The following is a 21,356-nucleotide window of genomic DNA, read 5'->3' as shown; positions in this document are numbered from 1 at the left end:
AGGCCACTCGGATACTGGCCAAGTGCCACACTCCACTGGACAATTGTTGAGCGGAAGTACAACCTATTACAATGGTATCAATCACCAAAAAAATGTTTACCAGTACTCCCATTTGTATATACACACATTTAAACTCTCAAGAAATTAGGATACACCTCTACTAAGGATACCTTTCCATGGTCCCATTTGTATTCTGTTCAGTTCATCCCAAGGTGTTCATGCAATCACACCTAGTACTTCATATGAAAAGAATTGCGGCCAATGAGATCCAAGTATTTTCACTGTATAGTACAACATTCACATGTGACTGCTAGACACATGTCCGATTAAAATGTGTGCTATATAACTATCAAATACTACACTTTACAAATCTGCTATAAGTATATAATGCTGGTCATACTGACTCATGCAAGCTCCCTGATTATCAAAAGTAAGTCATATTATCAAAGAATATAATACCAGTGGAGTGTTTTCTCATCAAAATGTTTTTAAGGTCTATATGGTACTGTATCATGTCAAGGATGACATCACTGGATATCTCTTTGGATTAAACTTAACACTGAGTAACATAATTATATGGTTAGAATTTGTGCAATGTGGGTATCCATTCTGAGAGAGGAAAGATATCTAAACTATTCAGTCTAATCGGACTTTATGTCTGTAGCACTAGTAACTGAGTCTAGTTAGTCAGCCACCGCTGTGCTGGAAGATACATACTAACGTATGAAACTTTCACAAACATATGTATAACGATGTCACATAAGGTGATCATGCCACATTATATAAGCTACGTACATGGAAATGTGATTTACCAGTTCTGTATGTGTTCTTACAAATGCACAGTTAACCACTGCACACTAGTTACAATGCCTTAGTTACTTAACAAGCCATATTATCTGAAATGATGTACCCACGATACTGTTTGCTGAGGCAGCAGTTTCACCTCAAATGATGTTGTCTTTGTCTCAGAAATTCAGTTTACAGCACAACTCAGTATCTGTCTTATCAGGAGCTCCCGGTCTCCGTCCCTATCCTTTACTAGTAAGATCAGATGGGTTGCACTGAATTGATCTGCCAGATTGAAACTTCACAAAAAGTAGTATCTACGGTCTGTACATTCCACTCCTTGTCCTTACTCACAATGATTGTCACGAGTAACAATTTATGCTCATAACAAAGCCATGGGGAGTGGAAATTTGACTGAAATTATACTTGTTAGAATCCGAGAATCATGGCCATCGTCGTAAATTTCGTCAGAAGCATCCGTGGTTCCCTTTTCCTACTTCTTTTCTTTAAAATACACGAAACAACTTCACTGCAAAGACTGAATACGCCGGAGAATACGCCATGCGCATGGCATAGTAGCCCCATTCAAAATGGCGGTCGAAAAGTGGGCGTGGTTTTGGAAAGAGTCTATTTGCGCGGTGGTCTAGGACGATGAGCTCTTCCAGAGTATCTTTATTATTATTTAATTTTGCTGTGAAAACTTCACAAACAGAAGAATATACACAGATATAATATAATAAATAATGTTAGCTATTGATTGCAAAATAATAGTTACGTAGCAGAGATTATCAAATCACGTGATTCGTAAGTGTTCGAATTTATAAGCAACACTAGTTTTACAACCGGATGCGGTTAGACCTCTTTTGCCGAGAGCTCAGACTAGCAGTGTGTGAAGTCTAGCGCAGTTCTTTTCATCCGAGTTTTTATCGATGATACTTTGTTTCATTGCGCACTGTTCTATCGGGTCGGAGGCACTTTTATGTGAGCACCGCCTCCATAGGTGAGTCAGTGTAGGTATTAATGTTCACTTCTTATTGCCGTAGTGTACTAAATATTAATCTTTTAGGTGTTAGCTAGACGCGCGTAGTTGTATCGCTCTCAAGACTAGGTCAAGGCGTCGTGCGCCACTAGTATCACGGTAAGCGTACATGAATTGTGCGTGTGGTTCATTAAAGTTTCTGTTTATGTAGTTTTGTCTTTAGGTACAAAAGCATATTTAAAAGGTTTGTTAGTTTACTTGTTGTCTATACTGTTTTACGGGCTGATGATTCAATGCAGGTATTGTATGGAAGTTGCTTTGGCGGCATAGTTTGCTGCATCATGCACTGACATAATAATATCTTGGTAAGCAGTAGTGCTTCTTTCTTGCCAGCTTTAATTTTTCTTTTCAATGATAGTGGCAATGGAACTGCTGCTGCTTATTATGATTGCACAGCATTTCAATAGTTACAGGTATGTCTGTTATCGTATTACTGACTAACTATTTTAAAGTATTCATTTTGTAGGGCTGAATTGTAGAATCACATGCTACTGATACTTCATTGTGTAGATGCCAGGCACATGATCATGATTGAGTTAACTGTGTTTACGCAGTGAACAGGTATAATAGCTTTTCATAGTTGTCTATTGGAGAATACACCTTTTCTATTGTAGAACAGTGTGTGGAGTTTAGGAGATGTGAACTAGGAAGAAGAATTATGTCCACACATGTACATCTGGTGAATTTATCAGCTTCGTTTCATTGGTAAGGCCACAAAAGAGCATTTGAATCATTGTTAAGTGATTTCTTTTGTCTGTAGACATCGTTTGATGATGAGACCTATATAGAAGAAGAATGATGTACCTGCTACTTTTATCAAAGTGGACACTACTGGACACATTTCATGTTGTTTACTCAATGTTGTACAATTTTAATTTTTTTAATATGAAACCTCTAATCTTACAATAGTAAAGATATTCACATCAGATATACTACATTGAGTTACACCACAATTATACATTGGTGAGTATATCAAATACATATTTCTTACATATGCACATATTATACTTATGTAAACAGAGGTTATACATGTGGTTAACCAGTAGTGTATAAGTCAATTATACTCATATATTATACATAGTAGTGTAAATGGTATCTATACACAGGTACAACCATGGTGTATAACAGATGTGCCACACATGTGTATCCTTGGTGTATATCATAATAATACATCAGTTATACACCTATGTATTTCAAATGTTTTGCATGGTGAATGTTTGTGAATGAGATACCATGTATCAATTGTGTCAAACCCTGTACTAATGTTTGCTGATGACACAAAATTTTTTCGTGTCATTAGAAATAAGGATAACTAGCTATATGATCTACTTCACAGATGGTTGCAGCAGTGGCAATTGAAATTTAATGTTTCTAAATGCAAACATTTTCACTTTGGCCCGGCTCACTACCATGGCCCTTACTATCTCAATGGAATGCTAGTTGAGATAACCTTCCTTTGTCTCTTCTATCAGAATTCTTGTAATACGGTGAGAGGAAACATTTAATTCTTAAATCAGTGCATGCCCTTTAATAAAACAGTAAATATTACGTTCCTCTTGATCACTGCCATTTTCCAAGTAAACCTTGGTGAATCATCATGTATGAGTGTGATTCTCCATGATTAAATGGGTAAATGATGACTATTCTACAGTAGATAAATCCAAATTGCTGCTCTATCTCTGCAGTATTTAGAACTTGATGCTTAATCAGACTCAGAATAAACTTTGATCTGGTCATTCTTTAGCTTCACTGGCATAATGATCAGTTCATCTGCTCAAGTTGGATTTACTACCCTCAATGTATATAGTATTATTAGATTTCTATGACATCTAATTTTTCATCAAAGCACTAAAACAACCATCAGACCATTTCAACATACCACATTATGTGTCCTTCAGTGCCATTAATACCAGATCAACCTCCACCAACAAACTTGTTCATATCCAACTATACTAGAAACTTTTACTTTAACAGATTACCAAGATTATGGAATAAACTACCATTCATTGATCTTAACCAGTCATTACCAACCATTAAATCCACCATTTACAATATTATTATTTGCAACAACATTAATTTTTAGAACAATTTCTCTTCTGACATTCCATGTACTTATCACTTTTGCTGTAGATGCTCAAACTGGTATAGCTAACTTAGGAATAACCAGTAATTTCTCAGTAATGTAACTTTTTGTGATTGGTTTGTAATTAAGTAACTTTTTCTGGCTGCCAGCACAGGTTGTTGGCCACCAGAAATACTATAATTATACAACCAAGTACTAAGAATAATAAGAAATGCGGTCGAGATTACATCATAATTATACAACCAAGATGATACAAAATGCAGTTAAAATTACGTCATTAATAATGAATTAAATAAATAATATAATGTTTGAGAAAACTACAAGGCCTAAGGCTTCGCACTCACCGGGAATAGAATCCATGTTGTATGAAGAGACAATCGTATAATGGACGGGTGTTTTCGTGGAGGTGATAGAAATGTATGACGATTCTATTTAACGCTGATCAAAACAGTTAGCACGTGACACCCACTAGACAAGCGAACTGATTATTATGATTATTATTATTACTGAGCAGTCAGCCCTGCTGGTGTGCTCAGATTTGCCCAAAATACATGCAACACAATTACAATAATGATTGTAGTCCAGTTCTAAAAATGTCAGCATCTACAACTTCAATAAGAAAAATAACTATTTTGGTATGCTGTGGTAGATACATGTGGTAAGATGTAGTGTAGTGGATGGTACTGTCTCATGGATCTACTGTTCATTTGTGTTTGAAAGTGGGCGACAGCGACTTTTTCGATTGGAAGATGAGTGGTTGCTACACCTGCTTAATAAACAGTATGATTGGAAGTTGCTACTAATCGCTGGAGGTTAGATTGTGTTGGTTAAAACACTTTGATAGTCTTGTTTCTTTAGTCTCGCGTAACTAGAGTACCTTCACTCATGTATGGGATGGGAGAAAGCCTCACCTGGCAAGCCATTGTGCGAAGAAGGTGCAGTTTCCAGCTGGTAAGTTTATGTGATGATGCATAGCTCTCCACCTGAAGCCTTTTAGTGCCAAGAGTGCCCAGACTGATCACTGCCGATATGGGCCCTGAGAAAACTATATAAATATTCACTGCTAAATTGTAGTACATGACTGAGTATATTAGTGCCTTTTTTCTGATGGGCTTGTCCCTTTAGGGAATTACAGCATTACCCATAACGTCAACCAAATACTCCTGGGTGTTATTTCACCTCTGTAAATTGTGGTACCCTAAAGTTCTTCTGTATACACCTTCAATGTGAGAGTTGCAACATCTCTTGGGTGTCCCATGTATCGGTTAACCAGTGTTTAGTAAACACCGTATTAGCATCCCATCAGCCCTTTAACCAGGTTGTTGCTTTTGCACACACCCTCAGAATAATATTTTAATGCTTTGCAATTGTACAATTAACTCTGTACTACAAGGAAAAAACTGTATACGTGACATGTGCTGCAAAATGTCATCTGTGTCACTGCAGTCAAATCTAACACATTTATTTATGTTACTTTTCTTTCTTTCAGTTATCTCCTTAGACTGGCAGTCATTAGTACACTTATATCTATCAATACTGAATGTCCTTCCTGTAGCTGAATTTTGAATACATGCTACCACAAAGAAATTGATAAACTATATGTGATTATTGTTACAGGTATCTTACCAATACAGGAAGTGATAATATATCTTGCTGTATGAATCTATAGTTCTGTGTGGGGCAAGTGTTAATTGAAGAATATACTTGTACTTGCCTGATCAAACATTTGCTATACAACCAGATGACTCTTTGTGTGCAATGCACATCCCTAGATCTATCATAACATGGCTGCATCTGAAAATTTATTTACTGTAATGAAATATGTGCTATATGCTTAATTGAGTTACCAACCTTGACTTTTCTTGGTAATCATCTGAATATACACCCTTCAAACAATCCTTAAGAAGCACATAATAAGTGTAAGAAAATGGAAGGTGTCTATCAAACAGTAGGGTCATACTAGGGTTCCCCCTAAAGTGACATGTTGTTATTAAAGACCTTGAAACCTTTCAGTGACTAGCTATACACAAGGGACTTTTCACTATATAAAAATAAATTTCAGTTTTGTACACATATGTGGTATTGGAATTTAGAATTTTTAGTGTGAAGCCATTGGGGAATGTGTGTTTCCCACATTAGTAGTATATAAGCAAAATTCACAATTAAGTGATTATTAATTTTACATTATTACTGACCTGAAGGAAGCCTGTCCATGTAGTACGGTTTGCTTTTCCCAAGCCCACACCACACGTACGGATCACCACTGGGCTTGGGAAAAGCAGCCAGCAAAAACAGAATACTCAAGTCTAGTTGATTTTGATTGTGAAATTAGATTATTCATGTAGCCTTGTGTTCTTGGTGAAAAATCAAATCTGCTGGCATGTGCAGTTTTCCCAGATCCAGTCACACGTATATAATTAATATGTACATGCAAACCTAGATTTTTATTTTATAGTGGACTGTAAGAAAGAAAATTAAGGATTGTAAGGCAATTTTTAATCAACAAGGAGACCACAAAATGGAATTTTTTTGAAAATGGCTATCTCAAGATTCATTTGGATCTTGAGTCAAATCCCAAAACAAGATTAAGATCTACAACATGTATAAAGTATACAGTTTATACTTTTCTAGAGGTGTACCGATAATCGAATCGGCTACAATATCGGTCACCAATATGGCATTTTAAACCAATATCCGTATCGGTACAGAACAGCAGGAGGACCGATATCGCTACCGATATTTATACAGTAGCAATGGTTTGTACATAAACAGATTGTGCATTGGTTTTCTACGTTATTCATGTGGCTCATTAGTGCCAGTGGCTTATTGTTCACTCTGCAACAACAAGCGCTACGCTACGAGAAGCCATATAAATGCACGCGATTCTAGTGTTCAGTCTTTACAAATGAAGCAGTTATAGAGTACCTTTGTAATAAAAGAAGGGTCACAGGATAACCAAGGAAACTTACTGTATCAGCTTCCTCACAAGCCATTAGAATGCGGAGTAATGCAGAAATATCAGTTTTAGGCTTCATGGGAAAATATTTGTGGGTGCCTAATTGTCTGGATTGCACAACAGAAACTCAAGCTGTATACCACCACAGGTACAGTATAGCAATGAATACATGCACATGTTGTACATAGGGTAGGTAATTGTACATTTTCGTGTACTTAAAATATTAATTCAAATATTGGATCGACTATCGGTTATCGGCTTCTTTGGTTGCATCAATATCGGATATCGGTACATGCCAAAAACCCATATCGGTACACCTCTATACTTTTCTGTGATGCATCTTGTACAGGCTCTTCCTCTGTGAAACTCTTCCAGTGCCCAGCAGTATGGAATGCCAAATGTGACAAAAATCAGGCGATTTTTTTATTTATCATCAATATTTTGAATTCGATAAAAACCATCACATCAATGTTTTTTTAAATTGATGTGATCAATGTTTTGTAACCAAGGTTACAGCATTGATCTAAAAACATCGATGATTTTTCACCATCAATGGTTTTAAATTGATCTGATCGATGTTTTGTTGTCAATGTTACAGCGCTAGCATTGTCTAAAAACATCGATGATTTTGCATCGACCTCCAAAAATCGATGGGGAACAAATTCCTGCAAATATTTAAATTGCAAATTTTAAAGTATCACTTTAAGCGTCCTTAAAAATAATCGAGGGGTACAAGCATGTGTGAGATCTAGGCAATCATAAACTCAGCCAGAGTGTGTGAAGATTGTACAAACAGGTATGAGACGCATATAACGTAGTTTAATGTCGTTATCAGGGCTGTTTTGTATTTAATATCAGTTGGGTAGTCATGATATAACCGCTGCTCATTAAGAAGCTGAATTATCATGGTAGTCTTGAGTGACCAGGCATTGGGCAGGAAGAAGAAAAAGGATCTGACCCAGTTCAAATCACAATCATATTTTTAGTGGCTACGTCACAAGTATGCAGTAATACAGGATTCCTTTTCGATAAAACTAATGTACGTAGCACAATAACTAAATACTCCACTTACCTGTGAATCATAACTGATTCAATCATTAGCAGACTTCAAAGCAGCTTAGATTTGTTAGTAAATTCATGATTGTGATTCATAAACGCAAAATGGCAACTGTTTGAAAGTGCATCATGTTTCTTTGTACACTAAATGAAAATTTTCAAGAGGGAAATTTTTACAAATAATTATTTGCAAAACATTAAAATCATTAAAAGTTTTCTTGTTGAACTTTTAATTGTGCTATACAGTACATAGCCAAGTTGAGCTGTTTGCAATTGAAAGTAAAGTCACTTCATAAAACCACAAGCCATCCCATAATTAGCAGCTTTGAGTACAGTATAGTTTCAGCTAGCTAATTATTGTACAAGTGTATTCTGCTTGCCATGTCAGGAAGCCATAAATATTAATTTGTTCTATGCACTGTTTTATACTGGTAGTTTCCCATGATTACTAACAACGCCAAGAAACCTTACCAAGTTATCATATTAAAAACATTATGCTGTGTACTTTTTTGCTTTTTGTACTCTATGAATTTACATATATCTCACGAGCTACATACAGCTGTAATTACCTGTATGTGGTGCTCATAATGCCAACACTCAGAGCAGGGGCAGATCCAAGCGGGATGCACCAGGGTAGTAGATTTTGCAAATGAAATGCACATGGTCCTTCATATGCCATTCCTGGCTGAACTAGTTACTCATGCATGACTGTACAGCTCATGATCAGAAAACAAACTGCTTCTTTAGTCCTAAACATAAAATATCCTTCACTAGGCCTGCATCTAATATGCCAGCATAATTAAAAAAAGCATAATAGGCTGGAGTGCTATGCCAGCATAACGCTAGCATATTAGGTGGATATTTTAAACTATGGAACTTAATTCCACTAAAATAGATCGATACTCCCTAATAGAGCAGTCAGTGGAATCTGCAAACTGCAATAGAGTACTCAAATGTATTGTAACTAGACAGATGTTTATAACATCGTGGGGCGAACCTGAGCGAATTGATAATTAATTGTGTGTGTATGCATACATGAGTGCGTGTGCGTGCGTGTATGTATGTGTGATTTATGACTGGAATATCAGTTGCATGTGTTTTGGTATTTTCTAGGTGGTAAATCAGGGTCATGTACAAGTTTACACTAATTAGATTTGCACCCTATATATATAGGAGTAATTTTGCCTACCCCTACGCAAAATGTCTCCTATATATAGAGGAGTGCTTGTACTGAGATAGCGTACCCCTACGCCAAGCAGCATCCCTCTATACTATAGGAGAAATTTTGTGTACCCTATGCAAAATGTCTCCCATATATTATAGACGTTTTTTGCTTCTGTTTGAACACTTGCGTATTGCGGTAATGTACGTGTCACGTGGTTATTATATTATTATATTTTATAGTAAGATTCATATGCACGAGCATAGTACAATGATTAGTTACGAATTAAATCAGAATGTAAGTAAGTAATTAAGTAAGTAAATTAATTAATTAAGTATAAGTAATTAAGTAATTGAAGAGATCACTGGTGTACAAGTGTAGAGAATTGTTGTAGAGTTGGTGCATTGACAGTGACACTTGGTAATGCATTCCACTGACGGATTACTCGTGGAAAAAAGCTGAACTTGGTCCACTCAATACGCAAACGGAAGCAAAAAAGTCTGTACTGTTGTTTTCAGTTCCGTTTGAACATTTCATCCGCGTTATGTTCGAGGTGAAGCTAAAACCCTTCTTCAGCTAAGCTGTATTACTGTAGTGTCATAGTAACTTCTTGTGAGTGGTTTTAGTCGATCCATAAAGCTTCTTGTGGCTAGTTCATTATAAAAACCACCATGGAATAACTCGCGGTATGGATGGAAATGTTCAAACGGAACTGAAATCAACAGTACAGTGGACTTCATATCCGTTGAGAAATTCCATACTGCGATCGCGTATTGTGTAAGGAATAAACTCCAGGTAAATATTTTGTGGTTGCATAGTACGGGATTTATGGTGTGCAATATTTTGCATGGCAATGTCAGCTTACAGTCTGAAATGTTTTTCACCAACAATTGTCTAGTGTAACAAGAGGACACAGTCTCAAATTGTTCAAGCCACACGCACAAAGATCTGTTCGAAGTAATTTCTTCTCTATAAGATCAATAAATGCTTGGAATAATCTACCTAACGAAGTAGTGTCAACTAACTCTGTAAATAACTTCAAGATTTTATTTGGATAATTATTATCTCTAATGATTATTTTCTTTTTGTACATGAGCAGGAATCACAGGCTTATGCCTTTTTTCCCTGTAATAATAATATAATACAATAATATTGAAAGGGACATGCCCCCAAAATACTTTAAATGGTGTAAAAACAGTGATTTTCATGTATTTTCAAAGCATCCTCAACATTACGTAGTGGTACCCACAAAAAAACGGTGGGGTGGGATGAAACCGGGGACATTAGGGGTAAAACCGGGATGGGGACAGGGACGAGAAAACTGGGGGTAAAAGCAGGACAGGGACATAAACTGGGACGGGGAAACTAGGGGTAAAAGCGGGACTAAATCTGGAATTAAAGTGTAAAAGTGGGACGGGGACAAACATGAAGCGATCAATAGGACACCTTTCATCGTCATGCATAGCTACAGTCACGTGCACTCAGTTTCAGGAGGCATTTTCCAGCTAGCTTGCATAGCAGTATGTATAGCAATGATTGGTTATTGATTTCAAATCCACAAATAGAGTAAGCCACCAATGTTTGACCACCATTGGTTCAGATGCGATTTTTTTTAAACCCGCAATGAAAATTTCTGCTCTTGCTATGCCTTTGGAGAGGTCTAGGCCATAAAAGCATGCATGCAAAATTTCAGACCTGCAGCTTTCTTCGTCTGGCTGCAGGAGCTGCAAAAGTGACCTGTCCGAATTAAAAAAATTTTTTTTTAAAATTAAAGCTTTACAGTACAAGTGTTGAAGGTCTGTAGGACACCTGGTCCTACAGCCTGCTCAAAGACATTAGATACAAAGACATTAGCGAATGTTCTCAATTCTCAGACAAAAATATGTATTATCATTCAAGTGGCACTGCTTGTAATGCTTGAAGCTGATCAAGTCTTACTATACTTTATATGAAGGAGTAACTCTTATACTCTCCAAATATATGCAGATATTTGGCTCAGTCCTTATTGGCTGTGAATTACAAAGCTCCAAAGTCACCTCTGTCGTGCAATCAAGCTCGTGCAAATCAAATAGTTACCTATATCGAATTCAAAGCTATTTGTATGAACATTGAGAGCATCAGCTACAGTTCAATAGTAAATAGATACATGCACAATGACTGCACCTTGATTTTTGTCCGAATAGCTACATTGTATTTAGGCTTCTCTGACAGTAGCAGCCTAGCTACTACACCCAGCACACATATACACAATCCAAATCCACTTAAATGGGGTTTTACTATCCTCTGTCTTAAAAATGTCTAAAGTTTCTCTTTAAAATGTCCAAGACTTTGGCCAGATCAAAATACTCTAATAGAGCAGTCAATTACTCTAATATAACGATCAGCCAATGTATTATCACATGTAATCAGTATTTAAGTGTTGTAATCAACGAAATCTACATAATAATAGTCTTATTATTGAAGTGAATATTCCTGGGTGTGGCCCTCAGATTTTCTGACTGCCCCAACTGTATAGTACATGACTGTTCTATTAGAGTGTTTCGATCTGGCTAATGTCCTAGACATTTCATAGAGAAACTTTTGACATTTGGGTCATTCCATACCAAATCAACAAAAAAAATCCGGACCCCTTTCGATTTTTGCAAAATTTGGCACAAACATGGACCCTTTCAAGAAACTTTCTCACACCAAAATTTAGCTCATTTTATTGGTCTCTCTTTAAATTATGGCCACTCAAAGGTCTGCTGAAAATTTTATTTCGCTTACACATCTTCCATAAAATGGCCATAACTTTGCTTGTGATGCACGTAGAACCTTCTGGCATAGATTTTTGAACTCGTTATTAAATTCTCTTTCAGGTGATATATAATATTGTACAATTGCTAAAAGGAAAGGTCAAGCCTTAAAAATGTAGCTTTTTCCTTTGATCTTAATTTTCAAATATATATATTCTTTAATTAAATTTATTTTTGGTTTACATGTTACTTTAATACCTATCATTCATCACTATGAGTTTAAAGTTGGGACCAATAGTAGATCATAAGTTATAAGTATTAATGTGTAGCCTTGTAATTACTGTTGTTTGTATGGTTCAAGTATGCAAAGATGCAATACCAATTACAAGTAACTTGTATAATACTATGTCACAATTAATCATAGTTGGTTTGTAAGTAATGTTAATTTGTTTATGTTTTGTAAGAAAACCCAGTAAAAGCTTATACTTAAATATATTTATAGAACTTTGCGTGGGCGAGATCAAAGGAAAAAGTGTACTTTAAATTTCATAAAGCACACTCTCAGCCGGCCAACTACTTCATCGACCACAAAGAGTGCTTTATTGCACCGCAAAGAGTACTTTATTCGTTTAATAAAGCACTCTTTGCGGTGCAATAAAGCACTCTTCGTGGGCAATAAAGCACAGTTGCCCACGTGCCTTAGTGTAGGCTAATAGCCTACGGGGCTTGCGCCAGTACGACTAATCACCCAAGCCGGTGAAGGCTGATAGCCTCGCCGCGCTGAGTGATCAATCACCCCAGCCGATACGAGTTCCACCACTGGATTGCTTTCATAGACATACCTAAATGCTTCGATGATGGGTGGGAGAAGATAACGTTGCTGTTACGTTTGTTAATGTAAACGGACAAGTCCTGGAGATATCACGGAAATACTTCACCATGTGACTCGCAATAGAATCGATTGTGGGTTGCGAGCAAAACCTGCCAAAAGACGCGATGAACGTCTACTATGCCAAACTATGGTGAAATACGCGTGAGTTACTTTGTTAAACTAATTTGTGCGCGTTCAGGCTGCTAATAGTTCGTGCAACGCTTGTTAATTACGAGTCCTAGTGTATGGTGAAGCTACACGACTAGAAAGTTCCATAAATCATTTAAAGCATAGTCTTGCTCGTGCTATATGAAAAATAAAGTACTCGGCCGCGCGCCTCGTACTTTATTTTTCATATAGCACTCGCAGCTATGCTTTAACATATACGTAAATGTTATACTACAGATATCATGGTATTCGAAATATATACCAAAAGATATACACATTTAGGAAAGGGTGCCATAGTGCGAGGTTTTGCCTCGCACTATAATATCTTTTCTAAGTTTGTATATCTTTTGGTATATATTTCGAATACCATGATATCTGTAGTATTATATGTTAATACAACATCTCGTCTCCCGCTTGGAAGCAGTAACAGCAATTTCTACTGTTTTATACCATTAGCTATTAGTACTGGTAAGTAATTCCTTGTGATTAGTGTGCTCAAGGAGTAAGCACATGTATTGCAGTCTGTAATCTTCTTGAAAATTGGTCCAACAATTCATAGCAACTGTTGCTAGGCAACAAAATTTAAACCTGACGTAGTTACATGCTTTTTGGTGGTTGCTTAGCAACCATTGCTATAGTGTCAAAATTATTTCTAGTCTTAGTGGTGGTAACCTAGCAAAGGTTGCTAGGCAACAATGTTGTTGCTAGGTAACAGGTATTGGTTACTATGGTACCAGTAGCTGTCAAGTCGGACATGCCTAACTGGTAAAACAACCAAACACTATCAAAAAAATTGGCCAATCAGATACGTATATCAAATGTACAAGTGATATACTGATTCTTTTGGCTAGTTTGCTGTAGTATATCAAAAATATACCACAAGCTGCTATTGGAGTTTTTGTACAGGACACGATATTGATGTTGTATTAATATACCCATCCAAAAACAGCTTGTAGCTGTAAAAAAGTGCGCGTCCAAGTAAAGCAGAGTTAACTGCGACAAAAAGTAATGATATCATAATGCGGCCATGTGTGAAGTTGTAAAATTAATATTGGCTAATCAGATAATACAATATTATTGTTAAAGTGTTAATGAGAACTATGCGATGCTGCTAGTTTTTAAGTGTGTGAGCATCTTCATAAATGCCACATAAATTTGATTCTCAATAAAGCAATGTGTATAGATTCTCTGATAGCAATAAATAGTTTGAGTTTGGCCGCCTTTCCTTTGTTCATATGTGACCGGATTTCACATAACAACGCTTCCACACACACAAAATCAAACTTACGATTTTACCAGAAATGGATTGCTGGTCTAATACACTATCATATTTCACACTGTACTTCCTTCAGCACTGACAAGTCTGGTTTCTGTAGCAGCTTTCTTCCGACCCTGTCAAAGCCACGAGTGTGAGATTGGCACCATTAAATGGCCATGGCTTTGTGATAATGGTGTGTAGTGAGCTGGGACTTCACAGAGAGCTCGCCAATAGTGTTCTCAGTCAATTTGGAGTAATTTGAGGGCCATGGAGGGCCATGGAGAGCCCAAACTTGGCCTCTGGATTCCAATCGTCTTCTTACTTCATTTTATACCCGTATATTAAGACCACCATCCACCCCCACCCTCCCACCCTATTACTACCGCCTGTGACATTATTACCCGCTCAAAAAAAGCTGCTCAAAACAGGGCAAATTTTGGGTATCAGAAATGTATACACCCACTCAGTGATAGCTAGTGAATAGATGAACAATTGGTGCAAATTTTGTTTGCACAGCTGTAGGCACTGGGAAGTTATTACACAATGATTCCTTAAAATCGCCATATCTCCTAACAAAGCTTTGTGCGTCGAAGCCTTGTTTTGTCAAATTCAGTCACATATAGCATTGCCGTACACAGGAAAAGCGGCCAAACTCAAACTATTTATTGCTATCAGAGAATCTATACACATTGCTTTATTGAGAATCAAATTTATGTGAAGATGCTCACACACTTAAAAACTAGCAGCATCGCATAGTTCTCATTAACACTTTAACAATAATATTGTATTATCTGATTAGCTAATATTAATTTTACAACTTCACACAAGGCCGCATTATGATATCATTACTTTTTGTCGCAGTTAACTCTGCTTTACTTGGACGCGCACTTTTTTACAGCAACAAGCTGTTTTTGGATGGGATTTCAATACTTTTTGTTAGAGTAAGCATATACTGTTGAAAACAATAGGTGAGTTTCCATGGTTTTGACAGAAACTCCTGATTACAGCGATAGAATATTAAAATACAACTGTAATTTTAGTGGCATGCAACTGCAGTCAACTAACACTAGTAAACCCTTAGTAACACTTTGCCTTTCATCTTGTACTGCATCAAGATACTCTAATAGAGCAGTCACAAAACAGCTGTAACACAGCAATCAATATTACAGCATATTTACAACTTCTTCCTAACACTGGATTGTATAGTTTAAATCACTAGCTACTTACAGACTTTACAATATAAAAATACAGCACTTGTAGAAACGTGACTGTTCTGTTAGAGTCATTGACTGCTCTATTAGAGTATCTCGATCTACTTCACGCATTGACTAATTCAAGCGGAGAAACCACACCTTTGCAATAGGAACTCTTGTGAAATGAAATAAGAATAGTAGAGAAATGGCAAGTATGTACAGAGACAATAGAGGGGCGCGTAATTATGTCCTGTTGTAAATAAACGCTGTTAAAATTTATTTTACTACTAAATAAGTGCACCAGAATAGGCTGTGATCTTTGAGAGGCTGTTGCCTCATTGCTTGCCTTTTCGTGTTGAAGGAATTTAGTGCTACTGAGACACAATTGGTGAGTCTAACTATACATGTATTTGTGTTGTAAAACTTAATTGTAAAAAGGCGATTAGTGCATACCGGCATGATAAAACATGTGTTTGTACAGTAGAGTCTCTCACGATTATTAGAGATAGAGTAGTAACACCTGACGTCACAGTCGTTACATAATCACTTCCCCGGGGCAGAAAATGTACGCATACCATTGGGGCACGAGTTTACTTTGCCTGAGGTTTGTTGAGACTGTCTTTCTAAATGAAACCACGTTGTCAGGAACAAAGAAGAGAGTAGTATAACAGATATTTAAGTAGTGCAGGTTAGTTTGATCCGTGCTGGGCGAGTTATGGCTGATAATTGTGTGGGAAGCCGTTTTATCCTTTTAACCTGGGTAAAACCAACCTGACAACAAGATTGGGCAGAGTTTGTCTCTGTGCCCACTGTGAGCATTTATTATTGATTTATATTATTATCAAAGCTACTAGCTACCTTTTAAACCAACCTGATGCCCAAGTGATGTTTTTCATCATGTTTCTCATCTATGTCCTGAGTAAGTTTCATGCCGAATGGAGCACCAGAAGCCAATTGCAGCCTCTTGAAGGTGCTCCGCCATTGAATTTGCCCCACGTTTTGCCCTGCGGAAGTTGCGGTTACACATTTTAACATAATTTTGTGACGTAAAAGTTATCACCCTATTGGACCAGGATAAAAATTTTACTGCTATATTTAGAGGTTGTAGCATTTGTATATCTAGTATCTTAATAAATAATCCTCCATGATCACTAATCACTAATAATACAGTGAAAACTGGTCATTATTCAGGTACAGACAAAATTTTCTGACCTAGCTTATTAAGGAGGTGGCTGCATTTTGCGGCCTTAAAATGGTAAGAAGCCTTAAGCATGCTGTTCTAACTGGTTATAGAGATGGATTTAGTGTGAACAGTGTATGAGACAGTGAGTAGCCAAGCATAAGATGAACATAACACAGCATTCCAGTGGTTTAGTGGTGACCACAACACTGCCTGAGTTAAACTGGTGAGATTTGAGACTACCAGAAGCCCTGGAATGCCTTGAACACATGAAATACCAACTATCTAATGCCTGGCTTTCATCCACAGTGGACCTGTCTTGGTGGCCACCTGTACAGAAGAGGAACAGCTGCCACACAGTCTTGCAAGCGAAACAGTTTCCATACCCTTAATTATAAATTTTTAAAATTTTGAGCAAAATTGTGCGTGCAAGCGAGTGCGATGTTGTGCTTTGGCAGTGCTGTGTATATGGTAACCATATCAGATACTGCCTAGCAGTGACACATCATGAGTATTTAAGTCATAATACGTTACTTTATCATCCATCTAAATACTATCCCTGAATGTGTCATTTTGTGTACAGAGCAATCTGCAACAAGAAGTGACCTGAGTAAGGTTTCAGCGTATTATTGTTAACCATTAATATTGTTCACCATTGTTAACCATATTATGTATAGTGAAACCTCACTTAGTGTCCACCTCTTCAATAAGACCACCTCATTATATTGGCCACCTATGGAAGGTTCAAAATATAGATAAACAGTAGTTTATGACCTCATTAATAAGGCCACCTTGTTATTCAGGCCAAATTTTTTTGGTCCCAGAGCTGGCCCTATAAATGAGGTTTCACTGTATATATGTGCATTTTTATTTTTTGTAACTTTTCTTCAGGTTTACTGATGGGCACTATGAAGTATTGTTGACTGGTCCGTACATAATGTGGTGACTTGAAATGCTAAAATGGTACGTACGTAGCATGTCTTGTATGCACATGTTGTAATGTGTTGTAATGTGTCCACACATCTTAGAAATAATTATAACTGTATTCTCTATAAATACTCAGTTCCATTGTGCCACTGGGTCATAAATGGGTTGAGTATGGATCATCCAGGACATTTGGGTCACATTTTGTCCTGGCTAAGTGGATCTCATCCACTGACAGAATATACAAGATCAGATCACTGCATAAATTACGGCGGAACTTGTTTATTACCACCTTCACTCAATAAGCAGGTAGCAGTGTATAAATTCTCAATTTGGAATTGGCCTTTCAAGAGAGGTTGTATTTCTATACTGGTGACCCATTAAGACAGGTTGTACTGATGCGACATACTAGAGATGCAACAATATCCTCCACTTAGTGTCGTTTGATAGTGATACAATGGAGACTATGTATTGTTGTAAACTATACTATTATATTGCAACTCTAGCACTTATTTATAACAGAAATGTTTGTTAACTGTTTAGACATACTGGAGCCACACCCACTCATCTGGATTCTACAAATGGAGTCATACCAACTTGTGACTGCGCTTATTACTCGTTACTCCCACTGTGTTTGGATGAATATACATGCCGTCGTGTGAGACTTGCTACCATGGCGGGCCACTGGAGAAGAGTTTCATAGCAGTTATATCACAGTCATTGTTGTACAATTCTTACATTATTGTTGTGAAAACTATTTGGTAGCTATTCATGTGTCCTCTGTATGTTGTAATCTCATGTGTAATTTTGTGTGGGGGTGCTATAAAATGCATGGTGACAATTGTAAATTTTTCAGGTGGTTTTGCATACTTCCTTCAGCTACAGGTGCTAATTACTTACAGCTTGTGTCAACAACTGGTAACCGCAGTTGTGCTTTGTGCCATTCTTTAAGCCGCGCCCTTAGAGAGCAAATTATGTGGGGGCCACTAATTTCAAAATCGAATGATGGTATGCAGCACCATAGATTATAGACTATAATCCAGTATGGCAGCATACTTCTCTTTGTGGCAACATGCACTGATTAACTACACACAGTGCCAGTTCATCAATAACCAGTGACCGCAGTTGTGCTCTACGTCATTCTTTAAATTCCGAGTTAAATTCTTACAGAGAGCAGATTACGTGGGGGCGACTATAAATTCAAATTTCAAACTAGCCATTCTCGAAAACATATGATTCAATCTCAACGAAATTTTTAGAACAGTTTAAAGACACATTGCCCTACATGCCAAGCGAGTATTTCGGAAAACAACAATATGGGGCTTGTATTTGGCCTCTAGGTCGACTGAGGACGACTGAAACTTCGTTTGGTGCTGAAATTACGACTGTAGGGTAATGATGTCTGGTGAAATCAAAGATGTGAATCTTGAGGCGATCGAGATAGTACTGAAGCGATAGCAGGGCAATCAATGTTCGGAATGTACAAAGGAACGCAATGCATGCACCTGCGGTTGTGTCTAACCGCATGCGAAAAAAAACAAAAAAAATGAAACATCCCCTTTCATGTCGGCAATCTCGATCACGAAACAGTCGGCATGGATTTGCTTCACTGCTTGTGTGGTAGTTACTAGTGACATGATGAGTTTAACTCTAGAGTTTCAGAGCGATAGCGTAAAAGACGGGCGAGTTATAGACAAGCCAAATTTGACAACGTTCGTTCCTGTAAAATCCTCACGGTAGTGGTCGCTACGCTATATTGCCTGCGACGCGCGTTTCTGCTTTACTGGCTGCGTGACTCACTACCGTGAGTCTTGATATATACTCAAGTAACTCACCCCTTATCAAGCTTGTATATATTGTTCCTGATTATGATGCCAAGTCTATTTTATATAGTAGTGAAATATTGAACTTGATGACCTTTTCACTAGCTACAGTAACTGCTACTGCTACTGTTAGCATTTAATGCTGATTGTTGATATGCAAGTATGTATTTTGATACACAAATGTAGCTATAGTGAAAACTGTCTAAGCCAGTCAGGGCCGATTTTTTTGACCTTAATATACAGGTGGCTATTTATATAGTTTGATGTGTATACATGTCTTACTAGAAGAATTTAAAATTGGCCCTTAATAGAAAGGTGGCCTTTCATTATGTACAGGTGGCTGCTAAGACTAGTTCCACTGTAATTTGAAACACTTACAAATAAAACATAATGTTATGTAGCTGCATTCTTTGTTCTTAACACAGGTATGAATGTTTCAATATTATAGGGATTTTCTAACTAGTAATGAATGACTGATGCAGTATTAACAGTCTTTTCAACTTACACCTTCAAAAATTCTATTGTGTACTGATATCAATGCATCAGATTTCATTGCATATCAAAGTTACATGTGAATAATTGTAGAGACCGTCATGTAATATGTACCACTTTCAGTCTCAACTTTTACTATAACGCTCTGATTTAACTTTGAAGTTAATTGCCTTGACCCTTTCTTTAATCAATTCTTGATGTATTTCACTTAAAGCTATAGATATGTATCAGTGTGCAATTGCTGTAGTGAACCTTTGTACAATGTAATTCCTATGGAACATTTCTATGATTCTACGATTCTCAATTATAGAAGAGCTACATTGCTATTTTCATCATGATGTATGGAGTTTAAGCCAGTTACCTTAGGGCCAAAATTTCTGGGCCTTATTGTGCAGGTAGCTGCTTAATACATTTGCATAAGTGTATAGCAACAATTTAAAATTGGCCCTTACGGAGTGGTGGCCTTTCTATACAGGTGGCTACTTTCCACTCTATTCCATCAAAGTTTTGATGAGTAAGTGGTTTTAGAAGTGTACATTATTCCAGCAAAGGCATTGTTTATAGGTACAAACATATAAAAGTGGTCAGTAGTAGGCGTGCCCTTTCAAAGTATGATTCAAAAGTGATATACAGTGTAACATATCTTAGCGGCTACCTTATAGGCCACCTTTTTATAAGGGCCAATTTAAAACTACTCTAATGCAACTATATGAAGCAGCTATCTAGGTAATAAGACCAAGAAGCTTTGGATATCACTAAGACATGGCATTTCGATTCCACTTTACATGTACCTAAGTATGAATAACTGTGTAGTTTGCATCCATTATACACATGTATAAGATTGGAAACTATCATCATAATCTGTGGCCGAATATTATTATTATACAGTAAGTAAAATTGAAAGAATAGATTGGAATATCATTAATTGTACAGTAAATCCCTTATAAATATAGCTACCTCTATAATAAGACCACCTTGTTATAGTGGCCACCTCTATTTTATAGGACACTGTACTTACACCAAAAACATAATCAGTGATTCCTTTATTAGGCAGCCTTATTATTGCTCCAACTTTCTTAGCTTTAATAGTGGCTCTGTTAATATGGTTTCACTGTAGTGAGTCCTTGCCAGTACAAACCCTAACTATTTTAATGCATAAAATGATTTTTGACATACCAGTATAAGGCTACTTGCAATTGGTATTAGAAATTACACTGTAAAAATATCATACAAACAGCAGTGATTACAAGGCTACACATTAACACTTATAACTCATGATCTACTATTGGTCCCAACTTTAAACTCACAGTGATGAATGATAGGTATTAGAGCAACATGTTGACCAAAAATAAATTTAAGTAAAGAATATATATTTTTGAAAATTAAGATCAAAGGAAAAAGTTACATTTTTGTGGTTTGACCTTTCCTTTTAGCAATTATAAAACATTATATATCACCTTAACGAAACTTTAATAAGGAGTTCAAAAATCCAAACCAGAAGTTTCTACGTGAATCACAAGCAAACTTATGGCCATTTTATTGAAAATGTGTAAGCAAAATAAAATTTTCAGCAGAAACTTTGAGTGGTCATAATTTAAAGGGAGACCAATGAAATGAGCCAACTTTTGGT

General features: G+C 36.8%; 2 long non-coding RNA genes across 5 annotated transcripts; one reads left to right on the top strand and one right to left on the bottom strand.

Moving 5' to 3' along the window:
* Positions 1-1,589: 1,589 nt before the first annotated feature.
* Positions 1,590-2,712, top strand: LOC136254261 (uncharacterized). 4 transcript variants are annotated; one of them, XR_010700402.1, is made up of 8 exons: positions 1,592-1,786; positions 1,853-1,924; positions 1,977-2,009; positions 2,065-2,130; positions 2,184-2,238; positions 2,292-2,386; positions 2,440-2,530; positions 2,586-2,711. It is a non-coding gene; the product is annotated as an uncharacterized lncRNA (long non-coding RNA). The 4 variants fall into 4 exon arrangements; XR_010700401.1 differs by having other exon boundaries at positions 2,065-2,238; XR_010700399.1 differs by having other exon boundaries at positions 1,590-1,786; positions 1,853-2,238; positions 2,586-2,712.
* A 2,241-nt stretch (positions 2,713-4,953) lies between these two features.
* On the bottom strand, positions 4,954-6,391 carry LOC136252475 (uncharacterized). Its single transcript, XR_010699583.1, has 3 exons — positions 5,760-6,391; positions 5,535-5,702; positions 4,954-5,481 (listed from the first exon to the last, which is right to left on the bottom strand). It is a non-coding gene; the product is annotated as an uncharacterized lncRNA (long non-coding RNA).
* Between the last annotated feature and the right edge of the window lie 14,965 nt (positions 6,392-21,356).

This window comes from Dysidea avara, chromosome 4 (genome assembly GCF_963678975.1).
Source record: "Dysidea avara chromosome 4, odDysAvar1.4, whole genome shotgun sequence".
NCBI classification, from domain to species: domain Eukaryota; kingdom Metazoa; phylum Porifera; class Demospongiae; order Dictyoceratida; family Dysideidae; genus Dysidea; species Dysidea avara.
Note: the sequence above shows the minus strand (reverse complement) of the source record. Positions and strands in the feature narration are given on the sequence as shown.